Raw genomic sequence first — 18,231 nt, forward strand, 5'->3', positions numbered from 1 at the left:
TAATTCAAATTTGAATTCAAAATTAGCTTTGCACGGCTTGCTACTCTACAATGAGAAAAATGCTATATAAGTATAATAAATTATCAATTTATTTAAGTCAATGCCATTACTTAAAAGGAAAGAAAACTATTTTTAACTACAGGATATGCATACTAAATTCACTGTAAATGTCACAAATTCAAATATACAATACTTAGGTATAAGCATGTACACACTGTCACGTGCATGCACATAGGAGGCAGCTGAAGAACTCTCGTGACTGTAATTATACAACCACACCAGGGGTTGGCACTGTGTGCTAATGCCTTTCTCTTTTCCTCCCTCTGGATGACTGACGGCTATAACACCTCTGACATCACTTACAGTGTCTGTCAACCTGGACCCACCTCCACCTGCTAGAAGGACTGAAAACTGGAAGCTCCACATCTTTGTCAGTTCAATCTTGAACTCGTGTCTGAAAAGATGTCTTCACAATTATTGCGAGTTTTCTTTTTCTGCTTTGCAATTCAAATATATGAGGTTACCAGGTTGGTACCCCAATTCTTTATTGTTGTCATCTTGTTTCTCTTAAAACACCTATAATATACCTGTAATATATACAGGGCTACTCAAATATAAATTTGAAAGGTCCACTTACTAAATTTCCATTCAGTCTGAGGTCCGGAAAAGTGACGGTCAAATTCCAAATAGAAAACTCCAAAAAAAGGCAATCCCTAAACTTTAGAACTATACACAAAAAAATGACATGGTAGGCCTTTTAGTGTGAAAGGTGACACCTTCTTTGTGCCACCAGTTGTTTGAAGGTGTGAGGGCAAGGCGGAGGCACTGATGTAAATGTTCATTGGTGAGGGTGTGGCGGTATGTGTTTTTCACCATATTCATAGTGGAAAAGGCAGATTCACAGCAGTACATTGAGGGAAACATTGTAAGAATTTGAAGGGCCATCTTCTGCAGGAGAGGAACACCTGCCGCAGTAACCATCTTTGTCCAGAAGGTGACAAGGTCACAGTAAGATTCCTGCAGTGCTAGGTTTTCTTGTAGCTCAATTACCTCTGTTTGCAGAGAAGCAGCACTGGCCCATTGGAAGACTTTTGTGGCTTCATTTGAGAATTCTGCAATATTTTTGACAAGAAATGGATTTTCGATGCACAGCAAGACTTGTTTTCCCAAAGGGAAATCTTCAAAGCGAGTTTGGAAATTTTTAATCAGCTTGTCCAGGAATTCAGCATAATTGTGATGGTGATGTTTTCCTGCAGTCTGATACAAAAGTCTTGGGAAGTGAAGCAGGTCCTGCTGTAAGTCACATTTGAACACCTCCAGCTTCCTCTGGAAAGCACGGACAGCTAACATGAGGTCACACACTGTGCTGTTTTTGCCTTGGAGCTTCATATTAAGGTCATTAAGATGGGAAGTAATGTCTGTTAGAAAAGCAACAATTTCCATTTTCTCGACATTCTTCATGAAATCCACAAACGGTTTGGCTTTTGCACTCTTCTGATCCAACAGAAATGTCTCCAGCTCTTTCCGCAGTGCCCAAAAACGCTCCAGTACCTTGCCTTTACTAAGCCACCGGACATTGTTGTGAAGGAGCAAATCATCAAATGTTGCATTCACCTCTATTAGAAATAAGCGCAATAAACGATGTTGCAAAGCAGAGGATGCTCTCGGATAATTGACTAGTTTCATGACTGTTGTCATGACTTCTGAGTACCTTTCTCCAAGGCTGGCACACAAAACCATCTGGTGAATTATGCAGTGGTATGCCATGAGGTCAGGGTGGTGAGTTCTCAAGCGTGACACTAATCCCCTCACTTTCCCAATCATACATGGTGCGCCATCAGTAGCAATGGAAACAACATGCTTCAGGTCTATCGCTCTGTCTCTAAGCATCTGTGTCACTGCTTCATAGATATCATCCCCCCTTGTGTGTCCATAGAGGTTTGTGAGACCCAAAACATCTTCATGAAATTCTCCCTTTTCTTCATCAAAAAATCTGACAAAGACCATGAGATGTGCATTGTCCGTGATGTCTGTGGATTCATCCACAGCCAATGAAATGAATTTGGCTTTTTTTATAGCAGAACTAAGTTGTTCAAGCAAATCATCAGCGAGTATTTCAGTTCGTCTTGCAGCAGTGGAATCAGAACAGGGTATTTGGTTTATTTTCTGGATTATTTCATCCTTTTGAGTCCCTTCAAACAGAGCAGTCACCACTTCACTCATACATTCTTTGACTACTTCAGCATCAGAGAAAGGTTTCTTGTTTTTTCCCAGGACCCATGCTACTCTTAGTGAGGCTTCTGTTGCCCGCTCCTGTTGTGTGGCTGATCTAACTATTACACTGCTTGTAGCTTCATATGATGATTTCAGCTGGTTTATTTTTATGGTCCTTACCTTTGAGTTCTGAGGGTAATTTTGTTCGAAATGTGCATGCTTGGTTTCATAATGGTGTTTCACATTGCCACTTTTGATTATTGCTACCGTCTCGTTGCAGATTAAACACATTGGTTTTCTGCTTCCCACGGGAGCACGAACGCATATTTTTCTGTCCACTCATTCTTAAATTCACGGTTTTCAAAATCAACTTTTCTTTTCTTATCAATGTACTGTCTTGAGCCAGCCATCTTCACTTTCAGTCAGCAAAAAAAAAATCTAGTTATCGAAATTTGCACTGCCCACGAGTGATGAGACTGCCTGTTCACCGGCCTGACCCAGAGCACGTGACCGGTACATAAATCTGGCTGCCGTGAATGAGCGGCGAGTATTGGGGTGGAGGCGGGAGTAGTGGGAACGTTGCTATAATGATACTGTTACAGCTGCTGTGATTGGACATAGATGAAGCAGCCAAACCGAGTAGAAACCTCAAAGATATATCGCGCGGAATCACAATTGCGCACTTCATTGAAAACTCATTTGGATTATGATTAAATTTGCATGTTTGTTTTGGTGTCGGTCCAGATTTAACCGTATTTGGGTCCGGATGCGGACTGGAGTCCACCTATTGAGTACCCCGGACCTATATGCTTTACTTGCATGATTCTTGTGGTGTTTTTTAGTTTTTGCCTTGCTACATTTATAATGATTGTCTATTATACTAAATTGTTAATTGGAAGTGCACCATAATAGGAATAATAGGAATGAATTGAATTTACACAAAATATTTTTCATTTTATTTCAGTCCATGGAGTAAGTTCTGCTGCCTAAGGCATTGAACTGCAAATCATTAAGTTAATAATTTAGTCTGTTTCTGATTTAACATGCTTTAGCTCCAAATGTAAAAAAATGTGAATTATTGTATAATAATTCTATAAGAAAAGCATTGAGATATCATTCAGGATGAGGTATCTGAAACAAAGATTGATTGGTTTTAAAATAGGGAAATCATTGTGGATTATTTGAATTCACAAATTTAATTAAATGCAATTTGCAAAATTTCTGCTCTTGTTACTGTGCTTTAATTGGATGCACCACTGCTCAGACAAAATGTAAGATTAAAAATAATAAATGTATTACAGAGAAATAGTCCATCTCTATTAGTGTTAGCAAAAGTAGTAGTTCAATTAATGCAATTGTTTACTTAAATATTCTTCTAACTGGATAATTAAAGGAAATGAACAGAAAATTATACACATACATTGAAACTCAGACAATTATATGCTGGAGAAAAATGTGCTGCCTGAACTACAGCAATTCATTATGACACATTTCCTGGTGCTTTCATTCTTTCTGTAATGATTTGCAGAACAATTACTGCTTCATACCCTCAATGACTGATGTACATCAGCGGTTGCCCTCAGTAGCTAATGTCCTGTATACAAGCTGCCAAGCTCAAATTACCCTGGAAACTATTCCTCTTGAAGCCTTGCTGATGTGTGCTGTCTCGGGTGCTATCTATTTCCACATTGTAAACCGAATGGAGGATTAGGCTTTTCAGGCTGCCGATAAGGATAACTGTTTTTAGAGCCTGTGAATTGCTGCAGGTAGTGTTTGTCTACTCTCGGGCACATATTTTGAAAACAAATGGATTAAGACAGCAGCATGTCTAGCAAGGTATACTACATTAAATTCAGCTTTGGCTGAAAAGACACTAACCTCCCTTTTGTATCTTTTTTTCTTCTAGTGGCAGCATCAACATTTTGGTGAAATGATTTTTTTTTCACATTTGCAGTGGACTGGCTTTGTAGAATGTTGAATGAAAAAATAAAAATAATACAATAGTATTTTTGAAAGCTGCAAATTTCTTGCAGCTGAAAGAAATGGCTCCATCAGAATTCCTCAGCTCTTGCTACACATTACTGTCACAAAAGACAGTGGCAGAAAAAAATTACTTTTTCTGTCCATCATATAATTTGCCACAGGTTGACAATCACGGATTTATCTTCCTTTCTAAAGAGAAAACTTTGTTTTGTATATTTGTTGAAATAGTTACAATACAACAGTGGCATGCACTTAATTTTTCTTGTTTAATGTTTTTTAACAATCATACAGTACATGGTACCATGCTGCAGTACAGTAGTTAATACTATTACAGTGTCTCAGTGCTCCAAGGAGAGGAGTCTGAGCAGAGTTTGCACATTCTCTCAATGTCTGAGGGGGTTTTCTTTATATATTCCAATTTCCACATCCCAGAGATGGCAGGCTAAGTTACAGTAACTGGCCAATATACACTGGTCTGCTATTTGTGGTTGTGAAAGTCTTCCTGAGTGTGCCTCGCATTTTACTGGCACCTGCTTTATGCCCAGTGCTCCAGCACACAGGATCTTGTAATTAAAAAAACATGTTCACAAATTGAATAGGTAAATTTATTTAATAGCCTACATATTACATTGCCTGGAAAGAGTTTTAAAACAGTTGTTCATTCTAAATCAATTTATTCCAAATGAATCTTTAGAATTACTCTGTTCATTGCACACGAGAACCAAATAATATTGTCTGTTTAAAGCAATTCACATGACCAGGCCCATAATTCAAATAAATTTCATTTTTGACATGCAATTTCAACCATATTTCACATGCTGCCTACAATTCCTGTGTTTGTTTTATTTATTATTTATTTATGTATTTATTTTTTGTTTAGCATATTATCATCATTCATCATTCTTTTTAGAATCGGGGAAGCCCAAAGTCTTACAATTCTACATTAACTGAATGTAAAATTGCAACTGCTATTAATTATATGTTTGTGTGGTAAAACATACTCTTCATAATTTCTCATTTTATTGCGTCCATCTCTTCCCAGAAAAAAGGCAGATTCCTGTTTTGTAAAAATGTGAGTTTAAAAACATTGTTTTTGCATTTAGATATTTTACATTTCTTATACCATTAAAGCGCAAGTAATTGTGACATTATAAACTTGGAAGCTTCTTTATGCATGAATCCAACTCTTTAAAAATATTCTTTGCAAAAATCTGTCTCATCTGCAGCCTAGTTGCATTTATTTTCACCCATGATGTTGCAAAAGGTTACCTACATTAGCAGAGATATATAAAGTTATTTCTCAAATATTCTTGTAAATTAAACACATTTTTTATGACTTGTCAATCTTTAATACTGAAGTCTTAATTACTCTTTAGAGTCAATATTGATTACAGTATGTATAATAAAGGCTGATTGATTTGATTCAATTAATTACATTCATTGACCACTTTATCCTGTACACCTATACCAAGTAGCAGCCATTTGGCAGAAATAGGACATAATTCTTTAAGGAATTGAATCATAATTGATTTTGGCCCACACTGACTTGTTGGCTTTATGTAGTTGTTGCAGATTTTTTTCACACTGTGAATCATCTTCTACCACCTTCTTCAAAATGTACCATACTGAACTGAGATTAGAGCCCTGAAGTCACTGTCATATGCATGAGACCAGCTTGAGATAGATAGATAGATAGAACTTTATACAGAAGTTCTTTAAATAAATAGGTAGATAGATAAATAATTAAATATATATGTATACACACACACATGCACACACACACGCACATACAAACACTTTGCTCTGAACTCACAGAAGAATGACTAAAGAGATCATTTTTAAAAGGAAAGAAAACTTCTGACTTGTCAGTCACTATCACAATAGGGCATTATGTAGGCATATTGCTGTTGATATAAAGGAGCCCTAGTAGTGTGTCTTGACACACTTATGCTGAATAATAGTGATGATCATCATCATTGAGATGATGCATGGAATATTACTTTGCTGTAAGTATCCATTGTTACACGCATGTGCTTGGGAGACAGCTTAATGGCTCATATAAATGTAATTACACTCTCAACCAGGAGTTGGCACTGTTGCCTAATGCCCTTTCTCCTCCTCCAACTGCCCAAGCAGTGATTGACAGTTGCATCCCCAAAGATGTCACTTCCGGTTCCTAAACATGCCTTCTTGTCCTCCAAAGTGAAAATCACTATCTTGGAGTCAGTCAAATGGAGACTTGTGTCTGAAAAGACAATTTGTTATTTTTCTATTTTTCTTTTCAATCTGCCATTTAAACAGAGTTCAGCCATTGAAAAAGGGTTAGACTGTAACTGTGAAGAATACACATGGTCAACAACAATGCTTAGGAATTCAAGTGAGACTGCATTGCTATTAAAAGTGCTAACAAGTGCTAAATAAACACCCTCACCCCATTACTATTCCACCAGCTTGTACCATTAACAAAAGACAGGACAGATTCATGAAATTTACACCAAATTTAACTCTGATGTTTGTATGTCACAGCAGAAATTGAGATTGATGAAACCACATGACTATTTTCTAATTTTCATTTACCCAGTTTTACTAATCATATACCCACTGTACCTTCATCTTCCTGGAAGGCAACTGTTGCTGAGATGCTGGGAACAACACGTCTGGTACCAACAGTCATGCTACCATCACCACTGCTTAGATTATATATGTTGCTAATTGTAACTTTACATTATCCCTGCATACTACTGTATATACATATCAAGTAGCAGCCACGTAACTGATTGAGGTGTAGGCTATTTACTTTGCAGTAAAGAGCAAAAGTCCTTAATATAGTGGCCAATGAGTGTAGATAACGAATGCTGTTGGCATCACCTCTATTCAGATTTATATGGCAGTGCAGTCACACTCTAAGGCTGCTGTTGTTATTTCTTCAGCTCTGACTCATTGTGTGACCTTTAGCAAATTACGAAACTATGAAAAATATACATGTAAACTATTATTATTTTGTCCTGTATTATTAAATTACCAAATGACGCTGTTTTCTATAAAAATGATCAATATAAAAAAAAAGGTGTTTTTGTGAGCAGATACTCTGGGCTAATGTCTGATCTAAAGGCCTGTGACCTGCAGTGTTGCTAGGCCCTCCTCCATCCATTTACTGGATAACACTTGTTTGTCTTCTACATTTGAAAGGAACAAGCATAAAACCCTGGACTGTAGTAATTGCACTTGTAAAGATTATAGAATAGCTTTATGTAAAATAAAAAAATGTTTTTTTTTTCTTTTTAGACATATCTCTGGATTGCCTAGAGTATTGCTTATTAAAAGGCATGACTACTTAGAAATGTTTAATTTAGAGTAAGGGTGAATTTAAATACCAACAATGAAATAAACAGTACCTTTTACTTGCTTCTTTCTGTCTATCAAAGATTATGAGGGCACATAATGACATAAAGGCTTATAGTGGGTCATACTGTATGTATATTAAAAGGTCTCCCTTCAGTAACATGGAAGAACAAATATCTGTCCTTGTACAGTGCCTCTAAATATGTGAATTTCCCCTTGGGGATTAATAAAGTATCTATCTATCTATCTATCTATCTATCTATCTATCTATCTATCTATCTATCTATCTATCTGTCTATCTATCTATGTAAAGCGCTCTGAATGCTATGATAAGCATGGAGATGAAAAGACAGATTTTTGCTCTTCAGGCATTGAGCTTTCCAAGGAAAAAGCCAGTGGGCCCAGACCCAACCCAATTATAAGGGTTTTTTTTTACAGCTGCATGTGTTATTAGACATCACTGGCATTGTTGAAGGGATCCTGATAGGCCAAGCAAATTTTGAAATTATCATCATATTATCCCAATTGGTTTTACCATAATATACACTTTTTTGTCTTGTTCATGTAGTTGTTGCTAAATGTAACAGATTCTTATATAATGACTTGTAGAATTTAAATTACAAATTAATATTAAAACAAAAAAAAAACATGGAAGTGGTGGCTCTGAGGCTAAGGATCTGCGCTGGTATCCCGAAGGTTGCCAGTTCGAATCCCCGTCACTGCCAAAAGAGATGCTACTCTGCTGGGCCCTTGAGCTGACCCTGCACTCTGACCCCAAGCGGTATGCAAATAAATGCATTTCACTGTGTTTTGTCCTGTATAACTATGTATGTGAAAAATAAATAAAGAATTAAATTATTATCTCGAATTATTATTAAGCCCATAGCATTAAATAAACCTAAATTTACAACTGGTTGTAAAAACATTGCAGGTTCTGACACAATCCCTAGAAATAGCAGGTCAGAAAGTAATCAGCTCTGCCAACTGATCTGTCTATAAGAGTGAGCGCACCACTCAATCTAAAATGATAAAATCCCAGAAATTATTGTTTTTCTTTGCACAGGCAGCAGAGTATAATTGGTTCAAATAGATCATATGAAGAGATGTAATTTTCTATATAGTATGTCGTCACTTGTAAGCAAAACCATGTTAAATGAATGTCCCTGACTTATTAGTTACAACTTCATTTAAAAGCAAGCCTGAATATTTCATCCTCAGCTGTTGCTGAAATTGTCTTGTAAAAAATGTCTTCTAAAGGGGATTTCCTCTATCTCTTTCTTATACTGGGTCCAAGTCTCTGGCATGCTATAACTGTGCAACTGACAAATTCTTTAACTTTCTGAAAAAAAAATCCTCATATTACACTCCTATATTAATCAGTAGCAGTGAGGCAAATGGCAGTCATTATAAGACAAATGAAAAAACAGCTAAACATTAAACAATAAGGAGAGAACTAAACATATAACTAGAGCCTATGTTATTTATTCAAGACTATGGACTAATTATATACTTTTGTTGTCATTTTTAATGTGGGCTTTTGGTCAAGTTCGATATTATGCACCCCATTACTATATAATATATTTTGGTAACACTTTACTGTAAAAATGCCTCTGTTACTCATTTACTACAATGTAACAAACACTTCTTTGGGTCTTCATAACACTTACAAAGCATCAGTAAAGTGTTTATTCTCCTTTGTGACCTCCTCTGTGACCTACTTAACAAAATTCACCTTGGATTGGTCTGAGGCAGCTTAACTGAGACACATTTCTCTTGATATTACATATTTAGTACAAGACCTATAAATCCTTCACATTAACAAGTAATATCATCATGTCAATATGCCACACTGCACAGAGATGAATAATCCATCTACTGATATAAGAGTCATGAATACCAAAAAATAAGGTCTTCTTACATAAGAGCTAATGAGTAATAGATGCATTTTGCAGCACCTAAAGTTTTACCAATATATTAAAGTATATATTTTAACATTAATGTTTATTGTACAAAATGTGTGTGTTGCTGTTTTTGAACTGTGTGCTCTAAAATTGTGCAGATGTTTTCAGTTATTCCCATGTTGTACTAAGAACATTCCCATATCTGCTAGCTATTGTTTTTGTGATAGTAGCCTTCTGAACATGTGCATCGCTGATGCTGCTTTTGCTTGCTTGTTATTGGGGACATTTAAGACTATGCATATAGACACAAGCTTGTGTTTTTATATGGTTTCTTTACTTTCATAATAAGTGGTAAGTTAATGATCTCTTGCAAAGATAATGAATTTTAATGATAGTACTATTTTTGGTTATTCATTTTCCTGGTCTCAAAATTATGTCTTGCCTACCAGCCCACCCACTTTATCTGCTGGTCTAATTCCTGGTGTGACCAGAGTCTATATGGGAAAGAAGTTTGACAAGATTGTTCTTTATTGTGTTTTAACTGTTCATAATGGAGTGCCTCATATGGGCAGTTTGTTTTGTGACTTATTAAACAATGTATATATTTGTAATGGTTGTAACAATATGAGTGAAAATGTTCCTTTATTTCAAACACTGTGCCCTGCTATTTATTGCCCAATTGGTCTTAACCAAACTAAATCTAAGAGTTCATTCAGTGTATAGTATGGTGTGTGTAGGTAAATATATCTAACCAAGTGAAACAAACACAAACAAACAAACAAATAAATAAATAACACCATTATGTTCTTCGGGGTGATTACTTAATTTAACTGGCAAATAAGCACATGCATTTCAATCATTTTTATACTTAATGTACTGTATTTGCATGTTAAAGTTCTGAGTAATGAAGCAATTTAACAAAAACATCTTTATGGAGTGCATTGTTGGCAATATTTCCAAGTAAACAATTAATTATTTACTTTCAATTCAAAACGGTGCACCAAAGATTTCTTTTCCAATTCTGGGATGAATCCAAAGGTCCTGGTTAAAAAAAAAAACAGTTGTTGGATGGTCTTTTCATGTGTAAGATAGTGGAAGAGTTGTTAGCACTGCCGTGCCACAAATCCAGTGACTTGAGTCAGAATCCTATACCTGATCATTTTCTGTGTGCGCTTGTGTAGATTTTCCTCTTACATACCCAAGAAATGTTAGTTTAAGTTAAGCCCTGTGTTGATATGTGCTGAGAGTGGGCCCAGGGATAGACTGGCCAGCCCTGCTTCAAACCCCACATCTGATGCTGCTGGGATAAGCTCTGTCACACAGGCTTGAGAATATTATATTATGCTATTTTCACTAATTTAACATTAGCTTAAGTTACCCTATGATTTGAAAATATTATATATTTTGCATATTGCAGCTTTAGTAGCTGTGCTACCTGCCTGACAGGTTGAAATCTAACTCATCAATGTAGACCTCAGTGTTAGTGTTTGCAGTGCTCAATTCAATGCAATGTCTCTGTTATAGGATTTTTGCTATGGGTTTCATAAAAGTAATGCTAATGATTGTGATGCACCATCTGTTGAAATGACATAGACATAGCAACACGATGGACACACAGACAGACACTTATCCTTTTATTAAGGAGGGTTTTTTTCTACAGATGCAATTAGACACATGATTGCTAATACAGTAATAATGCACATAACAAGTCCATTAGTAAAATAACTTAGAAGATACATTACTACTAGAAGTCTAATCCAGCACAGACTGCATCTGACAAATACACATGCTTGAATTTAGAAATAAGTTTTCATTATTATACAGTGAATCCGGAAAGTATTCACAGCGCGTCACTTTTTCCGCATTTTGTTATGTTACGGCCTTATTCCAAAATGGATTAAATTCATTTTTTCCCTCAGAATTCTACACACAACACCCCATAATGACAACGTGAAAAAAGTTTACTTGAGGTTTTTGCAAATTTATTAAAAATAAAAAAACTGAGAAATCACATGTACATAAGTATTCACAGCCTTTGCTCAATACTTTGTTGATGCACCTTTGGTAGCAATTACAGCCTCAAGTCTTTTTGAATATGATGCCACAAGCTTGGCACACCTATCCTTGGCCAGTTTCGCCCATTCCTCTTTGCAGCACCTCTCAAGCTCCATCGGGTTTAATAGTAAGCGTCGGTGCACAGCCATTTTAAGATCTCTCCAGAGATGTTCAATTGGATTAAAGTCTGGGCTCTGGCTGGGCCACTCAAGGACATTCACAGAGTTGTCCTGAAGCCACTCCTTTGATATCTTGGCTGTGTGCTTAGGGTCGTTGTCCTGCTGAAAGATGAACCATCGCCCCAGTCTGAGGTCAAGAGCGCTCTGGAGCAGGTTTTCATCCAGGATGACTCTATACATTGCTGCAGTCATATTTCCCTTTATCCTGACTAGTCTCCCAGTTCCTGCCGCTGAAAAACATCCCCAAAGCATGATGCTGCCACCACCATGCTTCACTGTAGGGATGGTATTGGCCTGGTGATGAGCGATGCCTGGTTTCCTCCAAACGTGACGCCTGGCATTCACAACAAAGAGTTCAATCTTTATCTCATCAGACCAGAGAATTTTGTTTCTCATGGTCTGAGAGTCCTTCAGGTGCCTTTTGGCAAACTCCAGGCGTGCTGCCATGTGCCTTTTACTAAGGAGTGGCTTCCGTCTGGCCACTCTACCATACAGGCCTGATTCGTGGATTGCTGCAGAGATGGTTGTCCTTCTGGAAGGTTCTCCTCTCTCCACAGAGGACCTCTGGAGCTCTGGCAGAGTGACCATCGGGTTCTTGGTCACCACCCTGACTAAGGCCCTTGTCCCCCGATCGCTCAGTTTAGATGGCCGGTCAGCTCTAGGAAGAGTCCTGGTGGTTTCAAACTTCTTCCACTTACAGATGATGGAGGCCACTGTGCTCATTGGGACCTTCAAAGCAGCAGAAATGTTTCTGTAACCTTCTCTAGATTTGTGCCTCAAGCCAATCCTGTCTCGGAGGTCTACAGACAATTCCTTTGACTTCATGTTTGGTTTGTGCTCTGACATGAACTGTCAGCTGTGGGACCTTATATAGACAGGTGTGTGCCTTTCCAAATCATGTCCAATCAACTGAATTTACCACAGGTGGACTCCAATTAAGATGCAGAAACATCTCAAGGATGATCAGGGGAAACAGGATGCACCTGACCTCAATTTTGAGCTTCATGGCAAAGGCTGTGAATACTTATGTACATGTGATTTCTCAGTTTTTATTTTTAATAAATTTGCAAAAACCTCAAGTAAACTTTTTTCGCGTTGTCATTATGGGGTGTTGTGTGTAGAATTCTGAGGAAAAAAATGTATTTAATCCATTTTGGAATAAGGCTGTAACATAACACAATGTGGAAAAAGTGATGCGCTGTGAATACTTTCTGGATGCACTGTAGTTAATTTACTGTAAGAACATTTTGAAATAAAGTAGTAATTATTATTTTGTCATGAAGAATGCCAGTTTGCAAGGTTTAGACACTAACTCCACCATATTATTTATAGGAATTATGCCTGTTGCTGGATGGGGGGGCATGTCATAGAACATCATCACATCACTGTTATTTGAGATAGAGGCAGTAACCTGCATGTTTCCAAATCTTTGGATTTTTAATGAAAACCACCTGCATGTTCACAGATAGCCAGACTAAGAGTAAATCCTTTACTTTTGAATTAATGACAACAATTTTGTCTCTGAATTAATATTTTGGTGCACAGTTCTCTGATGTTCTTTTTTGGTAATAGACTTTTCTTTGTTCCTTAATTTCAGTTTCTGGAAGGTCTCAAAAGAAAAATCATCATTTTCTGATTGTTAATTTCTAAATCTCTCCCTGTGCAACTTTTATTATTAAATCAAGCAAAAACATATCTGACAGCTGTTATGAAAATTATATCTGCACAATGAAGATATATGCTGCAGTCCCTACTCATGGCACCATTAAGTCATGTTATCAAAGTGGTAGAAACATGTTTGTCAATGTATGATTCGCCATCGTCTGTGACCAAGCACCAGGTAACATGATAATCTATGCTGTGCTCTTTTCAAGCATAAGCTAAAGAAATAAATGTCTTCAGTGGTGAAGATACATCACCAAAACTAGACATTTCCTTACAAACATATAATCTAATGGCAGATTTTTGAAAAGTAATTATCTATTTTTTACAAAAAGTATTTACGGGACAATTATATTTCAACTAGATTTAAAATTCTCAGATTATTAGTGATGAGTGTGTTTGTATGTATGTGAAGGTGCCATTAGATGAATTGCCCACCTAGGTTTGGTTCCTGCCTATGCTCACTGCTATTAGTATATGCACCCTATGAAAATATATTTTGACAATTCCAATTCAAATAATGGATAATTGAATAGACAAGTCAAATATGTTTCGGCTTAATGCCTCTGTACACAGATCTATGTGTGTGTGTGTTCATTTCTTTCTGTTCGTCATCCAATGTCCACTCCGGTATAGCAAACAAGCTGTTCACCATCTTCATTTATAAATTTCTTTAAGTGTATCAGTGCATGTGCATATGTGCGCACATGCATTCACTTGTGTGTGCCTCTGTGTGTCTATACATGTATATTTAAATATGTATCTTCAAAATTCTTGTGCAAACATTTTGTAAATGAATAGTCTTGATCCTGTGACCAAATGGAGCAGACTGCAAAAATCCTGGGCAAATTAAACTTTTTATGGCAGCTATCATTGATCATATATCAAACAATAATAGGATAGAGAAATAAGTACTGACCAAACTGAACCAAAAAGAATAGGCCTAGATCATGTAACAAGGCACACACAATGCAAATTGTTTTAAAAAATAATTTTGACCTAATCAACAAACATGGAAGTAAAAAGGGCAAAAGGATGTGACTAAAGAGTAATTTGAGGCAATGCAAAAGCAAAATCCATAAAGCAAAATCAAAAGTCAGCAATAAATAAATCGCAATATAAAACACAGAATAAAAAAAGAAAGCCATACCTATGAAACAACTTACAAACTCAGTGATCCACTGCTTGCTCCCTTTCCCTGACTCTGCAAAGGCGGAAGGTAGGACACAGCAGCACTGATGTCACAGTGGCCCTGCCTCCTGGGGCTCCATTCATGAAGTACAAGAAATGGATGAACATATAAATAACAGAAAACAAATACAATCCTGGGAAAGAAAAATCTGGCTTTAACACAACTCATAATAACAGCAGAAAATAAAATAAATATAAATAATAGAAAGAGCAATGTCTGGAGGTAAAACTCTAATAAAAAAATCCTTGTTTCAAAGTGAAAAAGCATAAATACTACACAACAGCAGAAGTGTACCACCAAAGGAAAAATTTGTGTCAAAGGAGAAAGAAAGAATGGAGAAGATTTGTCTTTCAGGCAGCTTATCTTGATTCAGGCATCAGACTGATGCTTGGACAGTGTCTTCGATGTGCATGTGGATGATGCTCCTTCTTACCCTTGGGTGGTCAGTCCCTCACATGAAATGGCCCACATGGGGTTCTAGACCTGGTGGCTACTTTGGTGATAGACTTTGACCATAAGCACCTTCTCTTGTCAAGGGTGTTTAACTGTACAGTGTCCAATTTGCTTGGAAAATGGATACTCTCATCTGGCAATTGAGCTATAGACTGAGCAGACTTTCTAACCTAAGATACTATGAGTTATACACTACAGTACATAAAATGAAATAAAATGTGTAAACACGTAGAAGCATCAAAATTGTATTATTCAAACGGTCTCAAGGTGCTACTTTGATAAAACATCTGTGAGTAAAGTTCCAGAGTTCAAATATTGATAATTATAATTCATCTGAGCAAAATTTTCAGCAAAAAATCAGTCTGCTGTGGTCTTCCAAGCAAAATGTCTGCAGTACTAAAAATGGGAATTTTACCTCTCAAGGAGAAATACAAGATAAGTGCTGACAGTTTTATTAACCCTCCACTCTGTAACTTCTTTACTACCCTAGAATAACCGCTGTCTATAACAGGGGTCCCCAACTCCAGTCCTAGAGGGCACCAGTGGCTGCAGGTTTTCATTCTAACCCTTTTCTTAATTAGTGATCTGGTTTTGCTGCTAATTAACTTCTTTTGAATTAATTTTTTTTGACTTACTCTTGAAGACTTAAATGCCTTAATTGTTTATTTTCCTAAATTAGCAGCCAAACAATAATGAGATACAAAATGAATCAAAACATGATCAACATTGTCAGTCATACAATACCTGAAAATAAAGAAATTGAAGGTCTTAGGAATGCTGATCTGCTCAGGTCCCCAAAACATTTTAACATGTTGAAATGAAGAAGGGGCCCGAGTTGCCTCAAAAGCTTGCATATTGTAATCTTTTTAGTTAGCCAAAAAAAGGTGTCATTTTGCTTGACTTTTCACTACGTTTATAATGGCTAACACGATACAACACTCTAGCACTACAAACACTGCTCTTAGAAAGAGAAAATCAATCATTCTGAAAATGTATGTTATTGTGCAATGAGAGCAGTAATGAGCCATGGAATTAAAGAACAGGTTTAATTAATGACAAGAATTAGCACCTAATTAAGTAACTGGTTGGAATGAAATTGGTTGGAGTTTCAGGGCCTGAATTACTGTAGTTGATCTTCTGTTGGCTTACTCACTTCACATTTCATTTCTGTTTGGGTGCCATTTAAGGAAAGAAATGAAGCAATTCAGAGGAACAAATCTTAAAAAAGCAAAACAAAATTTCCTCATTGGCTTCATTTTAGAACCACAAAAACTTGGTTACCGTTGTCTTAATTCTCAGCATCAGCAGCAGAAGAACCAGAACCTAAAACCAAATCTCCTTCTCAGTTTTATTTTAATCCAGGTCTGTCATGTTGCCATCCTTTAGGACAGTGTTTCCCAACCTCGGTCCTTGGGGCACACTGTGGCTGCAGGTTTTTGCTCCAACCAGCTTCTGTTTTTAATTGGGCTCCTGGGCTAATTAAGTGATGTGTTATTTATTTATTTAATTATTTTAAGTTCTGTGTTTTGGGAACAATATAGAAATTAGAAAACTAAGTTTGGTGTATATATATATATATATATATATATATATATATATATATATATATATATATATATACATGTGTATATATATATATATATATATATATATATATATATATATATATATATATATATATATATATATAAATGTACCAAGCAGTTATATGGGAATAATACATTTTTTCCTTTTTAACAATATTTTCATCTTGATTTTCATTCTCCTTTTCTAGGTGTTCTAATTGTTTAATTAATCCATTATTTACTAATTAGTGGGTCTGATGCTAAAGTAGTTGCAGCCTTTGATTATTCAATGTTATTTGCCAGCGTGTTTGCTCTACTCATTTTTAATTGTCATTAATAAGATACGACGAAGGGGGAAAAATGCACAGAGAAAGGGCAAAAATATAATGAAATCAACAAGAGAGAGTTAAGCATTTAAATCGATAGCAAAAGCAGCAAAAGCAGAAATATTTCTAAATGTTTTCTATATGTAAAAATCATGCTGCTGTGCTTTTCTAAATGTAGAATAAAAGAAAAATAATACATTATAATTAAATTAGATCAGTGTTATCAGGTGTTGTCACTGATTAGGAATCTGGTTGGAACAAAAACCTGCAGCCACAGGGGGTTCCCAGGACCGAGGTTGGAAAACACTGGTTTAGGACTACAGCTCTTGGCAACTACTGCCCTCACACCTTGTTAATGTATCAATCATTCTGTCAGGTATTGGCTTCAAATTCATTTACTTTATGCTTTATCCACATTTTTGCTGAACACCATAACTACCAAGCATGGGATGTACAGAAAATACATATACAGTTTTGCTTGAATTAAAAATGATTAGCACCTCCTACCTTAGGTCCTTCTGATACGCTCTATTACCAAATGCTATGCCAAAACTGAGTGCCTAGTTTAGAAGGTCTAGTTTTTGCTGTTGAAAAAGTAAAAATAGACTTCATAAGAGAGATGAGTCGATTTCAAAAGATAGACAGTGAGCAAGTGGTTTTACACTTTATGTACTGTAGCTGCTGAGCAGAGTAACAGCTTCTTTCTTCACAGTTGGCACCACAGCATGGGCTCAGATCTAGGGCTCCAGAACTACAGTATACATTGCAGTCCTGACATACCTAGCTCTGAATAATTAATGAAGCCTTAAAATAAAATTAATGCTGGATCATTTTAAAATGGAGCTGAGGTTAAACATTTGGTATAAGCCTTGTTCATCAAACAAGAAGACCATTTTGCTGTTACAAAACGAAAAAAAAGGAAAATGTTGAATACCATGAAATAAGCAGTCTTTTTGAAAAATTCTGTTACAGAAAAGAGAATGGATTATGATACTGCATCTTATACGTATATTGATAATTTCATTTCTGAAGGACAATGCCACCTTGAGAGCTGTCTTTTCTCAAAAAGCTAATTCCCCAAATGCCCAGAGGCATTACAGACCTCTTTGATTCACGTGTAGCTATTGTTGAAAGTGATAATTGATTAGGTACCAAGCAAGAAGTGTATAAACCCAGAGGGATCCTGTACTTGGAGTTTAATACAGAGGGGAATTTTTTTTTTGAAAATCAGAAGGTATATTGATCCATATTGTACCTACACAACTAAAGGCACTACATTTCAAGAAGAGTGTGTCCATCTTATTAGAGGCCAATTTGTTGATTCATTTTATTGCCCTGTGGTTTGTGTTGTTGTGCTGC

This window comes from Polypterus senegalus, chromosome 8 (assembly GCF_016835505.1).
Source record: "Polypterus senegalus isolate Bchr_013 chromosome 8, ASM1683550v1, whole genome shotgun sequence".
Taxonomy (NCBI): domain Eukaryota; kingdom Metazoa; phylum Chordata; class Cladistia; order Polypteriformes; family Polypteridae; genus Polypterus; species Polypterus senegalus.